General features: G+C 42.6%; 1 protein-coding gene across 6 annotated transcripts in view; it reads right to left on the reverse strand.

Annotated features, from left to right (window-relative positions):
- Window positions 1-27,299, reverse strand: part of RALY (RALY heterogeneous nuclear ribonucleoprotein) — an 83,314-nt gene that overhangs the window by 26,257 nt on the left and 29,758 nt on the right. For 5 of the 6 annotated variants that reach the window (XM_019458749.2, XM_019458753.2, XM_019458750.2 and 2 more), the window contains exon 2: window positions 18,643-18,707. The exons of the other annotated variant lie outside the window; for it this stretch is intronic. The gene's annotated coding sequence lies outside the window, so the exon portion shown is untranslated. The remainder of the gene's footprint in view (window positions 1-18,642; window positions 18,708-27,299) is intronic. 6 annotated transcript variants of the gene reach the window in all.

Here is a 27,299-nt window from a genome sequence, read left to right on the forward strand (position 1 = left end):
TCACCCAACCCCGAGTCCCTCCACTGCTTGGGAACATTTGGTGGCCATTAAGCCTGTTGCTTCATAATCTTTCTGTTTACTGGGATAAACACATCAAAACTGAAAGCTTTATGCTCTAACAATACTCTGATTAGTGGGTTGCAGAATCCTCTGTAATTTCATGATTTGTTGGCTAGAAGAAGAAGAATGGTGGAGTGCAAATAGTAGTGTGGCCCAAATGGAAGTCAGGCACCCTGATCTTCAAACTTGATTCCACTATGGACTGGCTCTGTAAACTTCGGTTATAGACCTCTATTACCTTAGTCAGAAAATAGAGGAACTGGATCAGCTCAGTGTTGCATGAACTCTTCGATGGATGACCAGTGTTCCTCAAGATGTTAATGAGAGTTCCTCACAAAAGGGGCTCCAAGGTCAAATACAAACAAGAAACTTGGCATATTCCATCTCCCCACAACACATCACTCCACCCAGAGTCACGTGCATACTATGGCTCTGAGAAGTCAGCAGGAAAGAAATGTGCTTCATATTACACAGTCTGACCTTTCCCAGTTTATTAACATCTCTTCTGAGGAAGACACACTAGCACACACCTCTGGAGTCCCTATCAGGTCTAGCCCACTGTGGTTTGTATCAGAAGTACTCAGCCGGGGGGCGCCTGGGTGGCTCAGTTGGTTGAGTGCCCGACTTCGGCTCAGGTCATGATCTCACAGTTTGTGGGTTCAAGCCCCGCATCAGGCTCTGTGCTGACCGCTTGCTCAGAACCTGGAGCCTGCTTCAGATTCTGTCCCGCCTTCTCTCTCTGCCCCTCCCCCGCTCACGCTTTGTCTCACTGTTTCTCAAAAATAAATAAATGTTAAAAAAAAAAAAAAAGTTTTAAGAAAAGAAGTACTTAGCCAGAATACCCCAGCACCCTTGCTTCCCACTAATTCAGTTCTCTCAACCCAATGAGGCACTTAAACAATACTCTGGTTAACAGAAATTTATTACATGTAGCTCATTTTACTGTAATGAGAGTACTAATTTTCAAAGACTGAGAATACAAGAATTTAAAACACCTGAGATGGAAAACCTGCAGGTACTGAGCTTCTAATACTTGTTCTACACCATGTTGACATCTTTTTTATTCATTATGCCATTTAATCCTTAGACAACCGTGAGAAGTAAATATTATTATCCTCCTGTTACAGAGAAGGAAACTGAGGCTTGGAGGGGCTAGGTAACTTGCCTAGTTATGCAATCAGCAAATGGTGACCACCAGACTTCAAACCCAGGACTACTTGTCTCTCAGGTCGTGATTTTGTTTAGGGCTCTGCCACCATGACAATCAGATAGTCACTAACCTTCCCTGGTCTCAACTGTCAAGTGGGAATGGTAATCCTTGCACTGCTTCCCTCGCAGAGTTTCTCTAAGACTCAAAGGCAGTGATGTGCATGAAAGAGCTCTGTGATGTATAAAGATACGAATATGAGGGGCATCTGAAACATTGTGAATGAATGTTGATATTTTCTTCCATGATTTATAAGGTACCTGAGGTTATTACAGGCTTCCCATCATGCAAGTCAACTTCCTTATCCCAGTTACTTCCCACCCCAGAAAATCCTTAAAACTTTCTGGTTAAGATTTTGGATAAATAGGAAACATGTTAACTTCTCAGTATTGATTACTATTTAGTCTCTTTGTCAAAGTCACACTAAGCAGCCAATCTGCTTAAGGAGTTAGGAGTAAAAACAGCAGAGTGGGTGGTAGCCTGCTGGAGTCTATAACATTCAGATGTCAGAATGGCTGTGGGATGAGGCTTCTTAACTTCATTTTGGGATATCCCTGGGAAATAGGTCCAAAGGGTCTTTTGGGACAGCAGGACCTAGAAGCATCTGTATGAAATACATCCAGGAGACCAACAAGTACGTGTGTGTATGGAGGCCAGGTGACAGGAGATGGGAGCTTCACTTTGTTGGCCAGCTTCACTTTGTTCTGGGATGGAACAATACCTTGGCAGGGGCCTATGCACAGGAACAGGAGTATATGTGTAGGGCTCTCAACTCATCCTCTGTCCCTGCCTGGGATCACACACACCCTCATGATCCACACTGCTATGGCCATCTGCTCCCTCCAGCTTCTGGCAGACTAAGGCCAAAAACAACAGCAAAGCATTCTTGAAACCAGGCCCTGGCTTGGGACAGAGAAGTAAATAACAAAAAGTCCCTGCTCTTAAGGAAAGTGCTGCACCAAGATGGCCTGAGCCTCACCAGAGACTCTCTTGTATAGCAAAGTCTCTGGCTCATGGGGTATATTCAAGAATTGTGTGAACTGAACAAATTCAAAGGAGCCTACATTCTATAATTTTAAGAGTACCTGTTTAGGGGCACCTGGTGGCTCAGTCGGTTAAGAGTCCAACTTCAGCTCAGGTCATGATTTTGCGGTTTGTGAGTTCCAGCCCCACATCAGGCTCTGTGCTGACAGCTCGGAGCCTGGAGCCTATTCAGATTCTGTGTCTCCCTCTCTCTCTGGCCCTTCCCCTCTCGAGCTCTGTCTCCCTCCCTCCTTCTCTCTCTCTCTCAAAAATAAATAAACATTAAAAAAAAATTTTTTTTTTAAAAGAGTACGTGTTTGGTGTCAGGAGCCCTGGATTCCAGTCCTTGGTCTGCATAAATAATTCAGTGAACTCTGGGCAAATTACTTAACTTCTATGAACCTCAGTTTACCCATCTGTACAGCAGGCTCTGTCTACCCCCATAAGGTGATATGTGTACCTAATTAGATAATGGTTGAGACAACACTCTGTACATGGCATGAGATGGAACGGCCGTAAGTGAAGGAACACTGGGACATACAGTCTTAAAAATTCAGAGCCCAGGGGCGCCTGTTGGCTCAATTGGTTAAGCGTCCAACTTCGGCTCAGGTCATGATCTTGGGGTCTGTGGGTTTGAGCCCCGCGTCAGGGTTCTGTCAGCACAGACCCTGGAGCCTGCTTCAGATTTTGTGTCTCCCTCTCATTCTGACCCTCCCCACCCCTCTCAAAAATAATGAACATAAAAAAAATTTGTTTTTTTTAAATTCAGAGCCCAATCTAGAAAAGACTGAAATAAGATCCCTTTCTTCCTCCCCAGCCAACTTAGATCTGCCTTTCTCACACTGGAGATGTTCTTTGTATTTCTAGTGATGGGAGAAGGAAATGGGCCACACAAGCAAGGGACAGAAAGGTTGTCATCTTTCTACTTTCAAAAGTCTGTTTGGATCCACTGTATTTATAACCCTAGCTTTTGTTAAACAAAAGCTGTGAAACCATGAACAAGGCTCAGTCTTTCTGTTTTAGTTTCCTCATCTGTAACTAGGGGGAAGTTTCCTAAGTGACAAGATTGTAACTAAGATTAATTAATGATGGAAAAATGTTTTGTAACCCACAAAACACCACATAAATACCAGTTATTACAAAGCTGTCTTCCCATCAGCTCATGAGCTAACATAGAACAGTACTTGTCACCACGTGACAGGTGAGATAATCAAAGCCCAGAGAAAATACTGACGGTAACATACAGCTCTACTGTGACTTCCTCCAGCAGAGGTAATTTTTCCTTTGCTCTATTATAGGAGTTGTTTATTAGTTTGTTTGCCTCATTAAACTGACGTATCTCTGAGGAAGGGGACTACATACATCTTATGCATTTTTGTACCTCCATGCCCAGCATGGCACACCTAAAGAAATGTTACCTGAATAACTAACATTGGTAGCAGAAACACACCTAGAACCCAGGACTAATCCCGGGTCTAGGATTCTTACCAAAGAGCAAGGGGCCTAAACCTCATAGATATGACAACTTCTCTCTTCCTCAATTCCCCCACTCAAGCAAGATTCAACTTCCCATTCCTGGAAAGTCTTTGGGCCTTTGTACGTGCTTGTCTGCCAAGTTTAAACACTGCTCATCTGCTTCTTTGCCTAGTTAATTCCTATTCACCCCTTAGATTTGGAGGCTTTCTAATCTAATACTGGGTTAGGTGTCCCCTCTCCTCCCATGACTGTTCCCATATCAAAAGTGTCAGCTCAAGGTTTAATGAATGAAATACTGGATCTAGAAATCCAAAAGTGATGCAGGAAAAAGGTTCCTGGCCTGGAAGTCAAGAGGCTTGATGGACTCTAATTCTAGCTCCACGACTACAGTGCTTGGTGATCTTGGGCAAACCCTAGCCCTTCTCTGAATGACCCATAAATGAGCTACTGTCTGTTAATGATTTCAGAAGGTCCTTTTGGCACTAACAGTATACGAGTCTTAGACTCGTGCTAAGTCCTAGAGGTGAGGAACTTCAGAAGCCAATTGTGTGCTCCATAATATGGGAAGCTCAACATCCCTACTCCACAACCAGACTCTTCTGTCAGCAGCTCCCAACCCATTGGTTTACTTAATTCCTCCTGATGAATTCCTCCTGATTTATTCCTGCCAAGAATAAATCGTAGGTGAGCAGCAGAGCATTTTAATGAGTCCAGAGCCTAATGAATCCTTTCCTTCCTGTGTCAATTAGAATTTCAAAGCTAGGATCCCCAAGGACCAATTTATTGGGAACAGAGAGAAGCCTTTTGCTCATCAACTGCTGCCTGAGCTACCTCCCTGGCCTTCTATGTCTGCTATGTAACAATCGTGCTTACTCAGATATACCAGCTGGAGCGAAAGACTAGCCTGAGAGGCTCCCACTTGCCCAACATTTCTGGGGCTGGAACTTGAGGAAAGAATGGAGGGATCCAGGGCATGTGGGGAGGAGAGTGTCAGAGAATCAGAGCAGACCTGACTTTAATACCACCTTCTAAAGATACTAGTCTTCACAGAGCTAATCACAACAGAGCAACTTGCCATTCACTCAACTAAGTATCAGGTATTGTGAGACACTTACTTACCTAAGGTATTCTGAATCCTCACAACAAATCCCAAAACACTGTTATCAACAACACTGTTTTACAGACAGGGAAGACAGGAGGTTCTGAGAGGTAAAGTAAGAATTAGACTAAAAAACACAATTAGTAACTGGTAGACAGTGGTCTGAACTCAATCTGTGTAACTACAGAGACTGGGCTCTTTGTATCAGACCACAGCAGCCCTCTCCAGGGGCTGACACAAGGTCAATGGCTGATGTCATGAATAGCAGAAATGGCCTATGGGCAGCCACAGCCATGTTGGGACACTTGCCACCAACACACTGTCTTTTGCCCTTGCACAAACAAGGGTCGCTATGCATTGCTGCTCCTCTCATTCAATCGAGTTGGCAATCCCCTCATCCTCAGAACACAATCCAAGCAGAGTCACCATCAACACTACCCCGAGGCTCCTACCCTAGATATGTTTTGATTTATTTGATTTGAGAGGAGTTGCCAATTCCTGATCTAGTGGCTCCCAGGCACCCAGTTCTCTGCCTCCCCATCCTTTCCTCTTCAAATCACACAGGGCCAGCCTGTTACGGCTGCTCAGTCATCAATGGAGGCACATTTCCCAAGGTGAGCAGGTAAGCATATCAGGTTTCCAAATTGTTAGGGGATGAAATTTTAGGGCTCTGGTGGGAAAAACATTTAAGAGTGAGGTCAAGAGTCTTGTCCAAGTTTACAAAGCTAGAAAATAGAAACCCTAGAACATAGGTATGCACCGAATCCTAACCTGACATCTATTTATATACAAAAAATAAATAGAAACAAACAAAAAAAAAATGAATGTTTTGAAAATTTTTTAACTTTGAGAAAACTATAGATTCACATGCTGTAATTATTTTTTAAAAGCACTTAGCACAGTGCCTGGCACACAGAAAAACCCCTAAGTGTTAGCTTTAGATAAACAGGAAAAAGCTTTAGACAAACAGAGACTGGGTGGCAAAGGAAATCAAGTTCTGCCACTAATTAGATAGGTGGCCTTGGGCAAATCACTTGTCCTCTCTGGATTTCTAATATCAGGGGGTTGAAACAAAAGGATGTCCAAGAACCTCTCTAGCTTTGACCTTCCAGGAATCACTGTATTATCAGATCATGAGTGCAAAAGTGGGTCTGGGAAATGCTAATGCTGTGATAAAGAAAAGTAGCCAGAAATGAAATACTACAATGGTGTGACAGGAGCCCAGGGAACAGGAAGAGGGAAAGAGCTGAGTGAGGGAGAGGAGAAGGAAGGGATTAAATGAGATTGAAGTTAATCTTGGATCAAAGCCAAAAGACAGCAGGGAGGCAAAGGAAGGGAAGCTGAACCAGGATGATACCAATCCTGGCCTTGCTGCTAACTTGCTGTATGGCCCTGGCTCTTTATTGGTCAGCCTCATTTTCTCACTGGCCAATTGGACCTCAGGGCCCTGTATGTTCTGGCCCTCACCAACCTCATCTCCTGCTTTCTGCCCCCTCAGGCTGCTGCTCCAGCCACACTGTCTGCCTTCTGGTTTTTCTACAAACGTGTTCCTGCCTTGGGGACTTTTCACTTGCTCTTCTATCAGCTGAAAATGTTAGAAAGGGCTTAACCCTTCACTCCTGCTTATCTTTCTTCATATACAAAATGATAGAATAACTAATGATTTACTCATTTTCTGTCTCCCCCACTACAAGTTTCATGAAGGTAGTCTGTTTTGTTCACTACCATATCACAGCTCCAAGAGTATCATCAGGCATTTGCTGAATACATGACTGGATGGATGGATGGTCGGACAGATGGACAGACCGACTGACCGACCACTGGTCCTGAGAAGTCCACTCTAATTCTAGCATGCTATGATTAACTTACGGACTTGTGGAAATGGAGAACATCTCAGAGGTTCAAGCTCAAGTAAGCTTAGGTCTAACCTGTCCTCTTGGCTCCATTTTTTAACATTCACTTTGCTTCAGTGGCTCTTCACAAATTATTTCCAAATGTAACATATACACCGTAACACATAGCTACACACACACACACACACGCACACGCACACACGCACAAATAGATAAATACGTATCACTTAATTCAAAGATGGTAAATTACATGCTATATAAGAAACACAATACTCACATAGTATTTCCTTAGCCTAGAATATTATACCTTACCCAGTTTAGCCCCAACTTACTGTTAACTTTAACCCTAACCACACTCCATTCCTGAAATCCTATACTCTGGTTACACTGGACTATTTACCCTTCTCTGAGACATACACCTAAATTCTGTGTCTTTATCCTCACTGGTCTCATCACTTGGAAGCTGCAGACTCCCCTTCACAATTACCAAATACTTCTTTCACAAATGTCAAATATCTATCTCATCTTTGAAGTCCAACTCAAATACCATCTTCGTGAACCTTCCCTTCATCTCTCAGGCAGTTAGTATCCCCTTCTCCTCCATGTTCCCAAAGCACTGCACAGTAAGATCTCCACAACTATATGCTTCCATTATAGTGATCATCACTGTAGTCTACTTACTTTACCTGCCTGTCCTCTTAAATCAACTATGGGCTCCAAAGGCCTTGACCATGCATTTGCCTTCTCCATATCCCTAAGGACCTATATCCCTATGCCTGCCACAAATGTTTATCAAATTGAGTGTTAGTGTGGTTCCACAACTAAGAACATTTCCTAACCTTCTCTCATAGACTCAATCAGGTAGTTCTTCCCTTCTACTGTCCAAAAGTTGGTTTCTCTAATATTTCTACCTGCTAGTATGAACTCCTTTGGAACAAAGAGCCTGAGGAACAGGGAGATGGAGAAGAGGCTAGAAAGAAAGGAAAGAAATAGTCTTTGCAGAGCCTTGAATGTCATCCTAAGGAGACTGGACTTATTCTACTAGACGTTTTATGAGCAGGAAGTAGTAAATAAGGAATGTGTTTTAAAACCTATTGCAAGAGAAAGGAGGTTATACTTCAGGGACAAAGACTGGAGGTAGGGAGAGGGGTTGATTGACAATGAAAATAGTCCCAGTGAGAGAGGATTAAGATCTGGCCTTGGGTGGTAGCAATGAGGATGAGAAGATGGGTAAAACATGTTCAGAGACAAAACCACATAATGAAAGCAGTTACTTACTTCACCCAAATAGAACTCTGTGCTCAAAACCAACTTCCTCCATATGGAAGTATATAAGCTCTTGGCATCCAAGATGGCCCTGAGGGAAACCAGGAGCAAGGAGAAAGCTTCCTTGACATGGGGGTGGGGGAGCAAATCTAGGATCAGTAAAGGCCAAGCTCCACACCAGTGGGTAGGGCTGTAGGAGAGAGTTCAAGATTTTGCTGATGGCTGCTATCAGCAGAAGCTTCAGCAAAGAAGTAAGGTCTGTGCCCTGAACAGAAAGGTGCCCTCCTGGGTTGGAACAGCTCTAGCTAGCTTTAATACAAGAGGTTCTAATCATTTTCAGTGATGATATGTTAAGGAAAATTATCCAAAATTTGGAAATAAGGCATAGAAACAGTTGTGTGACCTTTTAAAGTCAGATTAGAACATTTTTTAATATGCATGTGAGAGTCATCTGATGCTCCTCTGATACTTTTGGAGAATGGAATTTTGTTTGACTTACTGTTCACAAATGGTTAGAACCCAAATGTTTCAAAACTGCAAAGTTAGAGGTTAATGTGTAGAAAACAGAGAAGGCTCAATTCTAAGCAGAGAGGATAATGCCAAAGTTTACATTTTCATTAGGAGATTAATCAATTTTGAAATCTAAGCAATCTAATTTCAGCAATCCTTTTTTCTACTAACAACATGAAATCCAGTTTCTCAGCTGTTCTCTTTCTTTTGGTTTCCACACTAATGAGTTAAACAAAACTTGACACATGCTCACCATATGCAGGAGAATTATGCCCTGACAAAGTACAAACACCCATAGGCCTATCTCACAGGAAACAGACCCAAGGAGACACAAAAAAGCCTGACATCCAGGCACAGGTAAGTTAGTGAAGTTGACCAGGTGGTCATTTAGGAACTGACATAAAGCTCAGTGTAGTAGAAAGGGCACCAGGCTGAGAGTCAGAAGACTTGCCACTAATTCACTGCACAACCTTGGGCATATAACTTATTGGCCCTTGCTGGGCCTCAATTTCATAATTAAAAGGGTTCCTTTGTAAACCTGATGACTGTTAGTTAAGGTATCTTTCCACTCTGACATCCTAAAATTCCATCATTTTAGAAAATGATCATGGGGAAAATGCAGAGCCAAAAATATTGTTTACCCTATTCCTAAAAATGTAGCACTATAAGGGTGTCTCATTAAGAAGCCCTAGTATGGGGCGCCTGGGCGGCTCAGTCGGTTAAGCGTCCGACTTCAGCTCAGGTCACGATCTCGCGGTCCGTGAGTTTGAGCCCCACATCGGGCTCTGGGCTGATGGCTCAGAGCCTGGAGCCTGCTTCTGATTCTGTGTCTCCCTCTCTCTCTGCCCCTCCCCCGTTCATGCTCTGTCTCTGTCTCAAAAATAAATAAATGTTAAAAAAAAAAAAAAAAAAAAAGAAGCAGCCCTAGTAACTGAGTAAAAATGGGTGAGGAAGGGGACAAATAGAGAAGGACTCAGAAAAGGGCAGGAACTAAGTCTGCCCATTTTGCAGCTGAAGACTGGGTGGTGCCCAAGGCCAGGGACAGAACCCTTTCAGGAAGGGCTTAGATTCACTGTTGTCACCAAGACTAGCTACTGAAGGCAAAGGCCTTCAGTTTCCTCACAGTAAGATCTCTTCAAGTAAAGTGCTTTGTAACTGAAAACCGAGTACAGATTTGAGGACCTATTAGAACAATCTTATTCCTAATCTCTTAAATGTAGGTCTCTTCTCCTGCCAGGTCCCCGAAGGAAGCTTATCAAACTTTAGATATATAGACCCTCTTTCTTCTTTCCCTGCATTTCAGAGCTGCTGTCGTAAGTAGGGGTTTACTGCTTGAAATAGTTCCCTCATTCAACTCTGAAAATGACAAGCACACTCTTTACAAGGGATTCAGTGTTGCATGTTGAAGATGGAAACCCGGCCTCCTGCTTGGATCTTTGGGCCACACACCTGAGTCCTAAAGAAGTTGGTTTGAGGCAGGCAGAGAAAAAAGCTCATGGGAAAATGGCACTGAAGGCATGGAGAATATTCCCATTATACTAAAGCCACTAAATGTCCCTTCCTGGGCACTTCTGAATACTCTACCTGCCGGGAAGCCAGAGAGGCAGTATGGTACTCAAGGAAGAGCTTGCTATGGGATCTGTGAGGTTAGGAGGACCAGAGTTCAAACCCCAGCTCTTTCACAGACTAGATATATATGACCTCAAGCAAATTCATTTACTTCCCTGAGCCTCAGCTTTTCCCTATAGAACTATTAATAACTTGATGAATTGCAAAGACTAAAGGAAATAATCAATTTAAAGTACCTATCACAATATCTGGCACGTAGTAGACACCTCAATAAGTGTTACTTCCATCAAGAAGGAAAGGGCAAATAGCAAAAAACAACTGAATGTGATTCACATGCCAGGTAGGGAGGACTTGGGGACAAACACCCCAGCCAGCAGCAGATCAGAGCTGCTGATCAAAGTTGCTCAGAATGGGAATGGGCTGATTTGGAGAGTCTGATGTGCTATTCTAAGAGCATCTGGCTCCTGTACCAGCCAAAGCAAATCAAAGAGAAGTGCTTATAGAGCGCTTGTTTCTAAAACAAGTGCAGGCTGTTATTGACACATGCCACAGGGGAATTGAGAAGGCTGTTGGCGAATATGTTAAGAAAGCTGACATGCTTTCATTTCTAATCTCTGCTACTACACGCACATCTCATCTCTGCTACTACAACTGACCTTGGCTCCAGAGAGGAGAAAACTAGATGGAGACACAAGAGACCTAGGTTCTGGTCTGAGTTCAACCCTGAGCAGGTGACTTAATCTCTCTCTCCTTAATTTTTTCTTTCCTCCTCCAAATAATGGTAATTCTCTATGTGCCTCCTACTCTATTATCACTCTATCTCATCATTTTCAGATGATGACACTATAGCTCCAAAAGATCAAGCAAGTACTGGAAGGAATTTGAATTCAAAGTCTGCTGTCAAAGCCTATAGTCTTCTACTCTGCTGCATTATCTCCCAATGTTAAATGAGGGGTTGGACCAGGTGGACCAAAGCATTCCTCAGCTTGAAAATTTATGATTCTTAGTGGCCTGAAATTGTGGTTTCAAAAGCATTCTAAATACTCTAGGGCTAGACAAAGCGTGACTTGTTAAGCCTTTGCATATAAATGAAATCCTCAACACCAAGGAGAGCCAAAAGAAAGTGAACAGTGAAATTTTAGAAAGCCTTAAAGAGGCACTTTGAGAATACATCACCTAACTCATAAAGATAGGGGTATGAAGGCTGCAGAAAGAGAAATCGCTTGACTGGGAACATCCAGAAAGAGGTAATGGAGCACAAATTGGGGTCCTATGTCTCATGGTCTCTCTCATACTTGGCATCTACTGTCTCCAACCTTCTGGGCCATTCTGATTCACTCTTTGATATTTCTTTTCCAAATGCTGGGTGACCTGCAGGTCCCTGCCCCTGCAGCAGACTCCCAGACACTTCCAACATCTGCTCATTGTAGATAATGGCTTTCATTGTAACTGTCCTTGCTGCAGCCTCGAGCAGGACTGAAGGCTTCTTTGACCCCCTCTTGACTTTTTGTTTTCTCTTGACTCTTTGATGCCTTTGAACCACAGATCAATGTACCTTCAGAGGCACAGAACTAGAAGGGACATCAGCAATTATAGGTCAACTTTCTATCTCATTCCTTCTTTTCAGAGCAGAAGAAACTGAGGCTGAGACATACTAAATGCTTTTCCAAGGCTGAGTTAGTAAAACAGAGTTAAGAGCCTGGGTCGCAATATTCACCTTCTATTATAATCTGACACTGAACACATGGTATCAGAATTTATTTCTATCACTAGTGACTGAACACCAATCCAGGCCAGGCACTTTTTTTTTTTTCTTCATAATCTCCTATTAGCATCCCAATAACCATCCCAATTTTTGTTCCCGTTTTGCAGATGAGGAAACTACAGCTCAGAGGTACACAGGAAGGGTGTAATTAAACTTCCAAAGACCAGGGGCGCCCGGGTGGCTCAGTCGGTTGAGCGTCCGACTTCGGCTCAGGTCATGATCTCGCGGCCCGTGGGTTCGAGCCCCGCGTCAGGCTCTGTGCTGATGGCTCAGAGCCTGGAGCCTGTTTCAGATTCTGTGTCTCCCTCTTTCTCTGACCCTCCCCTGTTCATGCTCTCTCTCTCTCTCTCTCTGTCTCAAAAATAAATAAATGTTATTTTAAAAAAATAATAATAATAATAAACTTCCAAAGACCAGTTATACTGCAGGTAACTTTTGTCTCTTGCCCTATGCACTTAGTGCAATAACTCTTGACAGATTATCCTAATAGGGCAGGGGGAGGCAAAGAGGGTGGGAAAAGAGTGGAAATTCAGACAATACAAAATGACAGATAATTCAAAATAAGCAATTTAAGCTTTTGTAGCATAGTTTCATTATTTTTCTGTATCTGTCTCATTAAATCCTAAGTCACCTCAACTTATGTCCTACTCATCTTAGGGGTCTAGCACCACAGCTCCTGATAGACCTCAGTTTCCTCATCTACTGTTTCCCAGTTTCACATCTTGGATTTTTGATCTCTAGGCCTTATGCTTAGGCTCAGGACCCTGCCTCTCTGCCACAGCCAACATCCTTAGAACTGCCCTCTAGCTGATCTGACCTAAAGGACCTATCAGTCCCTCTTCTGTCTGGCCTGCTGCTCCAGTGGGACAGAAAGACCCTCGTTGGTTTTAATGAAAACTGGGAAAGGAAGGAGGGAGGCACAGGGCCCAATACAGCCCAGAGCCCTTTACATACTATTCCTTCCCCCTAAGTGAGCTGGACCTTATTGCTTTCCTGTGACAGCAACCCTTGAGAAAGCCAGCTGTTTCTAGAACCAAAGTAATAAAATGTGGGCAAAATTCCTGGGTGGGGAAAAAAAACAGGGACAGCTGCTTCTTATATGAGCTGCCCTGGTAGCCTCCCTCAGATGTTCTCCACAGAATTCTCTAGGAGCCATGTGATGATTACCCTGGCAGATAAGAAACCTCCTGCCTTACTAAGCCAAAAGCCCACTTAGGTCAGACATTCATCCCACACCTTGAAGGATAAGAATGCACTGCTACCGCCCCTGGACCTTCTCAGACTCTGTCCCTGGTCCCTACCACCATAATTACTAACATTAATAGTCCCTTACATTTTGTACAGTATTTAACAGTTTTATACAGCACTTACTTGAAATGTGCCTTACACAGTTGGATAGGTAGAAGCTGTTATTCCTTGTTCACAGATGTGGGAACTAGAGGCCACAAATAAGTAACCAACAAGCCCAGGTTATTCCTCAGAGCTCTTACACCTCAATGTTACCTAAGAGATCTACATTTAAGCCATATTTCTTTAATAGAATTAAATTTCTGCTTAGAATCTCATTATCAGGCAACAGAGGTATTCTGCAAGGTCTCAAAAGCCATCTTGAAGCCTCTAAAATCTGTGAAGTGGGCAGTTATCTCCTCCAGCTCTTGGCTCAGCTCTGTATCAGGCAAAATCTCCTCAGAAGCCTGGGGAGCTCTGGCTTTCCATGTATCACCTGACTTCCTGTTGCATCACCCCAATATTCTACATGAGGCTCAGGCCTCACCCAAATCCTGACTTGAGATAGGCAGGATCAAGGCTGCCCAGCATTATGGGTCTAGCCCTGCCCCCTCCCAGTTGATAACACATACAACGTGGACAATTTGCCTACTCCAATGTTTCTGAGTTAGGCCCTCTGTGAAGCTCCAGATACTTCTGAAGAGACTACATCGGAAGCACACTGACAGCCCACACATCAGTCAAGTCTGAAGATGACTCTTAGGAACTGCAAAGTGCCTTTAAAAGATAACCTAAGTCAGGGGTGCCTGGGTGGCTCAGTTGGTTGAGCATCTGATTCTTTCAGCTCTGGTCATGATCTCACAATTCTTGGGTTTGAGCCCTGCATCAGGCTCCATACTGACAGTGCAAAGTCTGCTTGCGACTCTCTCTCTTCTCTCTCTGCTCCTCCTCCACTTGCATGTGCTCGCTAGCATGCTCTCTCAAAATAAATAAACTTAAAAATTTTTTTATTTTAAATAACTTAGGTCTTAAGAAACTAGAAAAAGAAGAGCAAACTACCCCTAAGAAAGCTAGTCAGGAAGTAATAAAGATTATAGGAAGAAATCAATGGAATAGAAAAACAATGCAACCAAAGTTGCTTCTTTGAAAAGATTAACAAAATTGGTAAACCTTTAACAAGACTGACCAAGAAAAGAGAAGATATAAATTGCCAAAACCAGGAATTTAAAAAGGGTTATCATGACTGATCTTACAGAAGTTAAAAGAATTATAAAGGAATCCTATGAACAACTTTAAACCAAGAAATTAGTCAATTTAGATGAAATGAAAACATTCCAAGAAAGGCACAAATTATCAAAAGTGACTCAAACAGAAACAGAAAATCTGAGTCGGCCAACAACAACAACAACAACAACAACAACAACAACAACAACACACACACACACACACACATTAAATCAGTAATTAAAAATCTTCCAACAGAGAAAAGCCCAGGCCCACATTGGCCTCCCTGGCAAATTCTGTAACACATTCAAAAAGTAAATAATCCTTATGAATACAGACACAAAAATCTTCAACAAAATAGCAATGTAAAGGGCACCTGGGTGGCTCAGTCAGTTAAGCGTCCAATCTCGGCTCAGATCATGATCTCATAGTTCATTAGTTCCAGCCCCCCATGAGGCTCTATGCTGAGAGCGTGAAGCCTGCTTGGTAGTCCCGTTCTCCCTCTCTCTCTCTCTCTCCCTATCCCTCCCCCACTTGCTCTCTCTCAAAATAAATAAACTTAAAAAAAAAAAAAAAACACTGCAATCCAAATCCAACACCATCTAAATAGGATCATACACTCTGAGGATGGGGGGAAATAAATAAATAAATAAATAAGGATCATATACTCTGACCAAGTGGGATTTACTCTGGAATACAAGGTTAGTTTGATAGCCAAAAATCAATTGATGTAGTGTGCCATGTTAGTAGAATAAAGAACAAAAAACACACAATCTATAAAATCCAACATCCATCCATGGTAAAAAACCTCTCAGTAAATTAGTAATGGAAGGAAGCTCACTTGGCCTGATAAACATCATCTATAGCTAACATATAGTATCAACAAAAAACTTTATAGCTAATACCACACTTAACAGTGAAAGACTAAATAATTTCTCCCCTAAAATTGGGAACAAGGTAAGAGTGTCTGCTCTCACCAATTCTATTCAACATTGTGCTGGAGGTCTCAACTGGTGCAATCAGGTTTTTAATGAATGTCAGACTATATCTTTCCCCTACTCAAAACACTCCAATGGCTTCCTATTTCACTCAGAATAAAGCCCTATATGATCTGGGTCCCTGTCTACCCTTATGACTTCTCCATACTCCACTCTCCCTCTTGGTCACTTCACCTCTAGCCACTTGGCTCCCTTTTGCTCCTCAAACACAGTAAGCATGCTCCCTGTTTTAGGGTCTCTGAACTTGCTGTACTCTATGCCTGGAATGTTATTCCCCAAGATATTAAGCATAGCTCACTACTACAGTTCCTGTATATTTCTGCAGAGATTTTATTTTCTCAAGAGGCCTTTTTCTCAAGAGAGGCCTTTTTTTCATCATGAAGTCCCACTCCATTCCCTTACCCTGCTTTGTCTTCATACATATTCATTTGTTTATTTTCCTCCACTAGAATGTAAACTATAAGAGAGAAAACTATTTTCTTCACTGCTATATTTTAAAACTGTGCCTGCCACATGGTTGACACTCAATACTCACTGGATGAATGAATATCTTTAAAAATAAAGTTTTATATAGGAGAGTGAATAAAAGGGGAGCAGGAAGAAATCACTGGCTCAAGAGGCTGAGAAAGACCAGGGTTTTAGGTTACAGGGAAGAGCCAATATAGGATAATAGAAAAAAATTTGGTTGTCTGGAGCTGGGTTCTTCTGGGTTCTAAGCTTAGCTCTTCCAATCACTGTCTGTCTCTAGGCCTCAGTAATTTCTAAAATGAGAATATCACCACCTACCTCCCAAGCTGCTATGAAAATGAAATCAACTTATGTAGAGGATTCAGTACAGCATCTGATAATATAGTAGACATTATAATTTAACATTTTCTGATACCCCTGGCCTTTAAGAGGACCTAGAACTACCTTAAAAATTACCTAGCTCCACTTCACTGAAGTACATAGATGTCTGTAGGACTGCTGCCCCTAAACTAAATGGCCTCCATACTCATTTTAACTTCTCTTTCTGATCATTCTTCTTTTATCCTTACCTTTCAGCTCTCTCCTTTAGCTGTTAATATAGCAGCTCTTCCCCCTTTTTTGATATGCTGCTTTGAATCTTATGGGAGTTTAGAAACCAGATTACTAAGCCTGTTACAACACATAAAAATAGGAGTAAATTAGTGCTGTATAAGGGCTTAAGGATGACAATGCTTTGCTTCCTTGTTTTTTTTTAGTTGAAACTTGTTTTTAGTAGAAACTTGAGTACATTAGATAAATAAGCTAGACACTTTATCACGTGGAATCATTCATAGTTTGAAACAATCAATAAAGGAATTCTTCACAAGGCAGGTGGTGTAACAGTAAGGTCCAAGCTTAGCACCAGGCCATGGGAAAGCAAGAAGCTACAGAACTTAGGTTAACCAGACAAAAAGAGGTGCCATCAAGAGCCTGAAGATTCAGAATAGGACAGAAGATTGGTTAATATGGATTCCAAGAGCACCAGGTTGGGGACAGACCTCTCTGTGCACCCTCCAGCAAACAGAACAGAGAACAAAATGTCCATTGTTACAGAATGTGAAGAGAGTGGCCTATATCACTGACCACAGGCATGAGAGAGATGGTGGGGAAAACTGGATGAGCATAGCCTCTGATAAGATTATGAGGCTCTAGCATAAGTTCATTTTTCACTAGTTGGAGGGTGAGAGGTGGGGATGGACAAAGATCTTAGGGCCAAAATAGGAATAGCCTTCCTCTTCTGACAGGACAGTAGGAAACAAGGCAACATCTAAGTGGAATTAGTCAGTGAGGGCAGACACATGCTGGGGATTGGCTCTTGAAAAGTGCTTTAATATCAGAGCCCGGATGTGTGAGCGCATTTAAACCTGCATTCTGTAGCCCCCATGCTGCAAATCATGCTGCCGATGCTGCCCGGCTTTGTCTGTGTGCCTTGGAATCCCTTCCTTTGTGGAAAGATTGAGTTTCAGGCAGAACCTGTACAAGAAGGAGAGGAAGAGAAGAGTATGGGAGAAGATTTACAGCACAAATCTCCAAAGGAAAACCTTCCCTTTTTCCTTTGGGGAGTGGGGTGGCAAACAGGTCAAGGACTGAGGTGCCAGAGATACTTATAGTGCTTTATTCTCACTTTCTCTCATTTCGGTCATGCTGCTTTACAATTTACAAAGCTTTCCAACTTGCATTTCTCATTTGATTCTGTACGACATCCTGCAGGGTTGGTGTACACACAAGAGACATGTGGGGGTGCAGGGAAGCAGTCCAATTTTACAAATACAGAAGCAGAGATTGTCCAAGGGCAGATGTTGAGAGAGAAGAGGAAAAAACCAGGTTTCCCAACTCCAACCCAGCTCTCCAGGTCCCTATCTGTGCTTATCTCCGTGTTTACGATTATGTGTTATAGGTATTTTCTCCCCCTTATAATCATATGGCTGGCGCTGGGCCTTAACTGCATGAAGATTCTTTCCAACTTTTAGTCTCCTGGCCCCCTCACTAGAAATGCCATTGCCTCAGAAGGAACCCCGAACTCCTGCCTTCCCTGCTGGGCCCCTCAAATAACTGGATCTCCTTCCTGAATCCCTAAGGAGGTCTGTCTTTTTTTTAACTTTATAAGAAAAATCAGGATTCCAGGGAGATTAACAGCCCAAGGAAAGTCTGCCAAGTCAAGGAGAACAATGGTGTTTACACTGACCAGGTTCTAACATCAGCTTTATGGATTCCCAAATGTGAACTCCAGGCAACTTATTTCAGCTATCAGAGCCTCAATTCCCTCATCCATAAATTTTGTCTAGATTAAATGAGACCCATAACACAACTGGTTCTTAATGTGTTGATTTCCCTTCCTGTCTCAGCATCTTCGGTTTTTCCTTTAAGTTTCCCCTGATTTCCCCTTCACACAGCCCCAACTCTTTCGCTCCATCCTCACCACTTATAATCACATTTTCCAGGACTGATAAAACTAGTTTCTGAAGCTGACCTATGGGCTTGGTAGGCCAGTCAAGACTGAAATCAGGAAAGTTTCTAAGGGCTACAAGGTCATGTTAAGAGAGCTTACAGGAGAATGAGTTTAGCTGCCAGGTTCAGGATAACCCCCAACACAAAGCTGGCAGAAGCCAAAAAGAATTGAGCCTGCTTTGCCTTATTCATGGTAAATGATCCCAAACCATCTCATGGCAATTCCAAGAGAGCCAAGTTCAATTCTCCTCCCAGCACAGGAAGCTGCCTATGCCAATATCTCAAACATGGAGTAGGAGAATAATCAATTGCCTATAAGTTACCTGTACTAAAGGTAAAAATAAGCCCCAAACTAGTTACCCTGTATCTTGGCCCAAGCTTGCCCAGGGTTGCCAAAGACCCTCACTCACCAGCCTTCAATTTCCTCTTTTGGGTTACAGGGTCAGCACCAGCTGCCTTTGGGAATAGGGCTCACCTAAAAAAGAGAGAAGTCAGTCAGGGTCCTGCTCAGAATAGGGATGAACTTAGGTCAGTGCAGGCATTCCAAGATCCTGCTCTCACACGTCTTATATCTTTGCAAAAGATAGGTTGATAATACATTATTTTAGGTCATGCTAGGTGCTATAAGGAAAAAATAAACCAGAGTAAGGGAGGAAAAAATGACAAGGAGTGAGAATAGTCAGGGAAACCTCCAAAGGGTGACCACCAGAAAGAGAACTGAATGGGGGCACCTGGGTGGCTCAGTAGGTTAAGTGTCTGACTTTAGCTCAGGTCATGATCCCACAGTTTGTGAGTTCGAGCCCCACATCACGCTCTGTGCTGACAGCTCAGAGCCCGAAGCCTACTTCGGATTCTGTGTGTCCCTCTCTCTCTGCCCCTCCCCCGCTCATGCTCTCTCAGAATTTAAAAAAAAAAAAAAGCCTGAATGAAGTGAGGGAGTAAGATCTGCAAAGGTCTGAGGGAAGACTGTTTCAGAGAGGAAGAATACCAAGTGCAAAGACCCTGCAGCAATAATAGGCAAGAATAAGCTTGTTATGCTTAAAGGAACAAGAAAGTCAATATAGCTAGAATGTAGTGAGGGAAAGAATGAGATATTAAGTATATATGGAGGAATTAATTATGATCCCTATTTTATATATGAGAAAACTGTGGCTCAGAGGTTAAATGACTTGCCCAAGGTCAAAGTAAATCAGTGGCAGAACTGGGAATGGAGGGGTGCCTGGCTGGTTCAGTCGGTAGAGCATGCAACTCTTGATCTCAGGGTTGTAAATTCAAGCCCTACATTGGGAGTATAGAGATTACGTAAAAATAAAATCTTTAAAAATAAATAAATAAATGTGAGCACCTGGGTGGCTCAGTCAGTTAAGCACCCAACTCTTGATTTCAGGTCAGGTCATGATCTCACAGTTCAGTTCATGAGATCAAGCCCCAAGTCAGGCTCTGCACTGTCTGTGCAGAGCCTTCTTGGGATTTTTCTCTTTCCCTCTCTTTCTGCCCCTCCCCAACTTATGCTCCCAATAAGTAAGTAAGTAAGTAAGTAAATAAATAAATAAATAAATAGTAAATAAAAATAAATAAAATCTTAAAAAAAAAAAAAAAAGAAAAAAAAGAACTGGAAATGAATTCAGGTCATCTGGACAACTCCCTGCCTCTTGGGCCAGGTTCCTCCAGGCTTAGATAACCTGGATCCCAGCTGGGACAAACTTTCAAGCACTCTTACAACTGGCTTCAGGCCTCTACTCATCCCTTCCTCTGTTGGGTGGGAAGAAAGAGTATATTTACCTGGAATGTGGAACAGAAGGGATTCTAGGGTTGTGGAGAACAGTAGCACATGTCAAGCACTGTTGTAAAGATTAATACAAATAAAGGATTTTCAACAATCTCAGAAGATTGCTGTTATTTCCCCATTTTACTTCTGGGGAAACTGAGGCACAGAGAAGTAAATTTGCCCAAGTTACACAGGTAACAGAAGGGGCAGTGAGCTGAGGAGCAATGAGGTGGCTCAGTCGGTTAAGTGTCTGACTCTTGATTTTAGCTCAGGACATGATCTCACAGTCTGTGGGTTTGAGCCCCACATCAGGTTCCGCACTGACAGTACACAGACTGCTTGGGACTCTCTCTCTGCCCCTCCTCCACTCATGCTCTCTTTCAAAATAAATACACTTTAAAAGAAGAAGAAGAAGAAGAAGAAGAAGAAGAAGAAGAAAGAAGGAAGAAAGAAGAAGAGGGAAGAGGAGGAGGAGGAAGAAGAAGAGGAGGAGGAGGAGGAGGAGGAGGAAGAGGAGGAGGAAGAGGAGGAGGAGGAGGAGGAGGAAGAGGAGGAGGAGGAGGAGGAGGAGGAGGAGGAGGAGGAGGAGGAAGAGGAGGAGGAAGAGGAGGAGGAAGAGGAGGAGGAAGAGGAGGAGGAAGAGGAGGAGGAAGAGGAGGAGGAAGAGGAGGAGGAAGAGGAGGAGGAAGAGGAGGAGGAAGAGGAGGAGGAAGAGGAGGAGGAAGAGGAGGAGGAAGAGGAGGAAGAGGAGGAAGAGGAAGAGGAGGAGGAGGAGGAGGAGGAGGAGGAAGGTAGAGTTGAGACCTGAACTCAGGAAGTCCAACCTCTAGGGCTTGCCCTGCCCTCTTAACCACATTATACCAACTTCTCAAAAACAGAAGAAAAAGACAGAAAACATACTCATACCCTAGTCCTAGCTGATATGGCTCAGAGCCCTCATTTACACCCAGTGTAATTACACCCAGTGTAATTACCATTACACTGAATGAAATCCTCTCCATTTACTTGCAGTCCAGACTTCTTACTGAATACCAGCTAAATGACTGTCCTTTAGCCAGGTGGTTCCAGACGTTTCTCTAAATCTCTAGCTACTGTGATCACAAAGCTATGATGACAACCACAACAACAGCCATTTAATAGCCACTAACATTTAATGCACACTTTGAAAGAGTAGGTACCAGGCTAAGCATCTTACATGCACTATCTTATTTCAGACAGGGAGAAACAGTTGCTCCAAGACATGAGTGGAGGGATCCCCCGGGGGTTCCAGGCCTGGAAACAAAGCAGGAAATACATGGAACTGAAGGATCTCTGTACGCCCAGGTCAAAGGACAAAGGCAGAGGCACTAGGAGGTAGGCAGTAAGGGGAATAAACTATTAGCACCTCGAATTCAACATGTTGATAAACTGAACTCATCTCCTTGTTCCCAGCCTCTGCAGTTCAGCAAATGATATAACCATTCTCCCAAGTACTGAGACTCCAAATGTTAATGCTCTCCAACCTCTCCTTTCCTTATGCCCCATTCCCTCAATTGCCAAATCCTCATGGTTTTTTTGTTGTCATTCTAAGAGCTCTACATCTAAACTGTTCTTCTTTATTCCCTACTGTGTCAACCTCCTCTTGGTTCAGGATCTATCTCTTGCCTGCAATGCTGGAATATTTCTTAAAAATTATTGACATTACAAGGACTGTTGCAGTAGTGTCTTCCCCAGTCTCTCTTTCACTAATCTCCTACCCCTCCGTGCTCTAATTACTGGGCCTACACTGCCAGACTAATGCTCCCAAGGCCACTTTCCTGCTCAAAAAAAGAAAAAAAGAGGAAAAAATATCATAGCTACCAATCACCTAAACTTTGCTCTCTAGGTATGCCTTCATCTAATCATCTGTCTTACCTCTATTATGGGCTTTCCAGCTCTCATCCTTTTGTCCATGCTGTTATCTCACTCGGAATTTTGTACATATTCATATCCTTCTTAATCTTCAAGGCCTAGCAAATCTATGAAGTTATTCTGAACCCTTTCTCACCACTCTGTCATATTCTCAAATCATCTCTAACTGTGACTAGACCTGACTCTGGTCTCATCATCAGGTAAGGCCTCAAAACCAACTCTTCTGTTCCTTCTTCCTTGTAAAGATTCCTGCTGTTTCCAGAGAACGAAGACCTGGTCAGTTAAGATTTCTGTTCTCATTCCTGCTACTCTTACCTTACTCTGGATCTATCACCTAACAAAGGACCTGGGTTCTAATCTGAGCCTCAGATTTCTACAAAATGGAATACAATCCCCATCCTGATTACCGGACAGGGATTTTGTGAGAATCAATGTGGTAACAGAAGGGGAGTGGGAGAAGAGTTAGGATGGAAGACTTTGGGCCAGGTCTTCAATAGCTCTTTTTTTCACTGCAAAACACTCGGAAGTTTATTTATAGAAGCCTTCTTAGCCAATCAATCAAAAAAATACTTCCTGGGCCTGGTTGGTCATGGTCACAGCTCTAAGTTAGGGTTATAGAAGACACAGGGATGGATGAGAACAGTTCTTATCCTCCTTGCATTCCAGGGTGGGACTCTGTGAACTTCCTGTAAAGGACGACTAATAATATTAGGTAGGATCCAACAGTTCAAAGAGTGCTCCATGTGTTATAAAAATGGAGAAAGAAACTAGGCTGACAGGAGATGGCCTTAGAAGTTTCAAAGGAACAAGGACTTAAGCCAGGCATTGATGCAGAATGACAGAAAAACACATGCTACTACTATGCACCAGACACTGAGCTAGGTGTTGTGCAGTTAACCCTCATAATGTGAAGAGGTGATGGCAGGTCCATTTTATACCTAAGGTAACTGAACATGGGCAAGGCTAAGTGTGCCATTCAAGGTCAAACAGCTAGGAAGTAGCAGAGCTGGAATTTGAACCCAGGTCTGCTTTACTTTATTCCAAAGCCTGTATGTTTACTTACTTCATGGTCTGGAATACCAAATAAACTCTAAAGTTCTTCCCACCTTAAAATTCAATGATTTGAATGAGAGAGTAGGAGAGGAGGTTTACTGTTGCTATGTCTTACCCATAAGACTATAATTTTATTGGCAGGTTTAGGGTCTTATTAACTGGAATAGCCCAAGTATCTGAAACAGAGCCTGGCAGGTTATACTTAGAAGACACTGTACATAAGCAAATAAATGAATGAATAAGCACCTGTTCCATCAACCATTGTTCTGAGGTCTAGAAGTAATGTCCAAAATGTCAAGCTCCAAGTTATGACTTGTAGCCCCAGTATCTATATTACCACCTATCTACTAATCTGTTGTCTGAAGGTACCCTTTCCCCATTCTTGTTTTCAGGAGTTAAAGGAGAGGTGAGGAAAGAAAAGGGAAGCTGACTGGATAGGAGAAAAAGGAGGGAGAAGAAAAGGGTGAAAGGAGAGAAGGAAGATAAAAAGGAAGGTAATGTCTCAGCCACGACTGAAATGTCCGAGGCCTAGACTTTGGGAAAGGTTTCTTTTCTGGTGCCAAAACCAAGGATTTTTTTTTTTTTTTAAGAGGAGTAGTAGGAATTCCTCTTTATAAATTTCAAATTGCTTGTCCAAACCCCCTGACAAAATCTACCAGCAGGGGGGGTAAAATTAAATTCCTCAGGGCTCCTGTCCTCAGTTCTTACCACTATCCTGCTCCAGCCCAACCCTCACCTGGCTTAAGCTAAAACCTGCAGAAGTCAGAAGACATACATGTTCTGACATTCCTCTGCTCCTTCACAAGGGTTATTCCAGGCTAGTAAGCCCTGGGAATCCAACCTTCCTTATGGATGAGGAGACACTGCAGCCTCTGAATGCTTCCCCACAGCAAACTGTCATGAAAGCTTTGTTGAATCCTAAGAAGAAAGTGATTCTCCCTTTCTGCTGTGTTCCTCAAATATGTATGAAAGAACTAGGGTGAAGATGTGGATGATGGAGGCAGGGTCCCTTCAGAACTCATTTGATCTGGGTCCTAATAAAGCTTAACCTTCTTTAGGTCTGATCTGCAAATTATACACACCACCTCTCCTTACTATATTTTTAGTAGAGAAAGGCAGAAAACACAACAGCTAGTTCCAGCTCTACCTCTAATTCACTGTGTGACCTTGGACAAGTCATTTCACCTTCCTGGACCTTAGTTTCCATGTCTGTAAGAGGGAGACAGCATCTGCTCTTCTGAAGGATCTTCAGAGGGATCAGAAAGATTGGCAAGAACACTTTAACTGTAAATTTACTTGGTTTTATGTAAATGGTAAAGAAGGAATGAGGGGATGGTCTCTTAAGAAAGAGGGCTGTACCACCCTTCAGTTGAAGGGATCTGCTCTGAGCGGAAAAATTAGGAAGAACTGAAGCAAACAGGGTCATTGTCTATACTTCCATCAAATGAGGCACCAACCAAGACTAAGAAAACCTGGGGCACATGGGTGGCTCAGTCGGTTAGGCATCTGACTTCAGCTCAGGTCACGATCTCACAGTTCAAGAGTTTGAGCCCCATGTCAGGCTCCGTGCTGACAACTCAGAGCCTGGAGCCTGCTTCAGATTCTGTGTCTCCCTCTCTCTCTCTGCCCCTCCCCCAGTTGCACGGTCTATCTCTCAAAAATGAATAAACATTAAAAATATATATATTAAAAAAAAAAGACTAAGAAAAGCTCATGGACCACATGCATGCAAATCCCCATAAGTCCAAGTAGAGAGAAAATAAGAACCACTAGAAGTCACGTATTACTCAGGAAAAGTAAAAGTAGTAATGATCAATAATGATCAGTGGTGAAGAGCTCAGGCTCTAGAATCAGACACCTGGGTTTGAATCCTAGCTCTGTCTCTTACTAGCTTTGTGACCTTAGGCAAGGTACTGACCTTCTGTGCCTCAGTTTCCTATATTTGTTAAAAATAGTTCCTGCTTCATAAATGTGGTATTAGGGAAATAAGTGAGAGTTTAGGAAAGCCCACAGCTCAGAGCCTGGCAAAAGTGACTCAAGGATAGTTATTATTATTCCACTTAAGTACCACAAAAGGACAAATCAGAAGCAATAAAAAGACCCAGGAGAAAAAAATGCACATTTGCCATTACCTATTATGTATGTATCATGTCCTATGCCCAAAACCGTAATTATTTTCATTTATTTCCAACAACCTTTTGAGGTTAGAATTATCCCTATCTTAAAGGAGGAAACTGAGCCTCAGAGAAATAACTTGTCTAATACCACATAGCTAGAAAGCAGAACTTACTGAAACCAAGGTCTGACTCCAAAGACTGTGTTCTTTCTACCATGTACCTTGCATTTTCTCCTGCTCAAAAATGAGAACCCCCTCCCCGCCCCCATATAGGTACCAATAGTAAAGTTTTAGGAAATGGACCAAATTCTCCCATTTTATACTTGATGAAGCAACTACTGGTTTCAGATGCCTGGGGAAATGATGGGCAGGGGTGGAATGCAAGTGTACCATCAAGTTCCAGACTTGTAGGACGTGGCTTACCAGGCCTTCCCAAGGAGCTCTCAGCCAGTTGTTATAGTAAGGAAGGAAAGAGGGATGATTTCCAAACTAGATACCACACCCTAAAGGACAAGATGTTCCAGGACTGTATCAAACAGTCAAGAAGCCATGACAGGTCCAGCCTGGGTTGAACTCAAATACCAGATCAAAACACCTAATAAAGAGGCACCTGCCTAGCTCAGTTGGTAGAACATACAACTCTTGATTTCGGGGTTTTAAGTTTGAGCCCCACATTGGGTGTACAGATTACTTAAAATCTTCTGGAGGGGTTGTGGGAGGGGGAATGGGCTAAATGGGTAAGGGGCACTAAGGACTCTACTCCTGAAATCATTGTTGCACTATACGCTAACTAATTTGGATGTAAATTTTAAAAAAGTAAAAATAAAATTAAAAATAAATAAATAAATAAAATCTTAAAGGGGGGGGTCTGGGTGGCTCAGTTGGTTAAGAGGCCAACTTCAGCTCAGATCATGATCTCACAGTTCATAGGTTTGAGCCCCACATTGGGCTCTGTGCTGACAGCTCAGAGCCTGGAGCCTGCTTAGGATTGTGTCTCCCTGTCTCTCTGCCCCTCTCCCACTCACGCTCTGTCTCTCTTACTCTCTCTCAAAAATAAACATAAAAAAATTTTTCTTAATAAAACCTTTAAAAAATGACTAAAACACCTAATACCAGGAGGGAATACAATGCTATGAACACCTTTGCAAGATTCAGCATGTACTATGTCCTAGATGTGCATATCGTCCCTATTTCTGAGAAGCACTTTACAATGGCACAGATGACTATAAGTTAGTCTGAAGAGAAGCAGTCCTTCCCTTGGGTCAGGCCATTATTTTATTTTTTTCTTTTATTTTTTATTTTTTAAAATTTACATCCAAATTAGTTAGCATATAGTGCAACAATGATTTCAGGAGTAGAGTCCTTAATGCCCCTTACCCATTTAGCCCATCCCCCCTCCCACAACCCCTCCTGTAACCCTCAGTTTGTCCTCCATATTTGAGTCTCTTCTGTTTTGTCCCCCTCCCTGTTTTTATATTATTTTTGTTTCCCTTCACTTATATTCATCTGTTTTGTCTCTTAAAATCCCCATATGAGTGAAGTCATATGATTTTTGTCTTTCTCTAATTTGACTTAGCATAATACCCTCTAGTTCCATCCACGTAGTTGCAAATGGCAAGATACCATTCTTTTTGATTGCCGAGTAATACTCCATTGTGTGTGTGTGTGTGTGTGTGTGTGTGTGTGTGTGTGTCCAACATCTTCTTTATCCATTCAACCATCAATGGACATTTGGGCTCTTTCCATACTTTGGCTATTGTTGATAGTGCTGCTATAAACATGGGGGTGCATGTGTCCCGTCGAAACAGCACACCGTATCCTGTGGATAAATGCCTAGTAGCGCAATTGCTGGGTTGTAGGGTAGTTCTCTTTTTAGAATTTTGAGGAACCTCCATACTGTTTTCCAGAGTGGCTGCACCAGCTTGCATTCCCACAGGACATTATTTTAAATAAACAATAGAGAGCATGTTCTACAGGAGTACAACTACAGCTGGCAACTAGGGGAGAGGAGCCAGGAAGTGAATTAAGAGAAAATTGGGGGAAGAACTGAGTCCTGGACATAAAACGCTTTTGGGAGAGTGGGGAACCAAGCAAAAGGCCTGGAACAAGAAAAGGGAGTGCTTCAGGGGGCTAAGGAAAGATTGTGATAAAAGAAATCATCTACATTTGTTAAAAAAAAAAAAAAAGAAAAGAAAAATTTTAATAGCATGTTTCTATCAAAACTTTGCTGTTTAGAGAAA

This window comes from Panthera pardus, unplaced genomic scaffold, assembly GCF_024362965.1.
Source record: "Panthera pardus isolate Hobbes unplaced genomic scaffold, ASM2436296v1 HiC_scaffold_25, whole genome shotgun sequence".
NCBI lineage: Eukaryota > Metazoa > Chordata > Mammalia > Carnivora > Felidae > Panthera > Panthera pardus.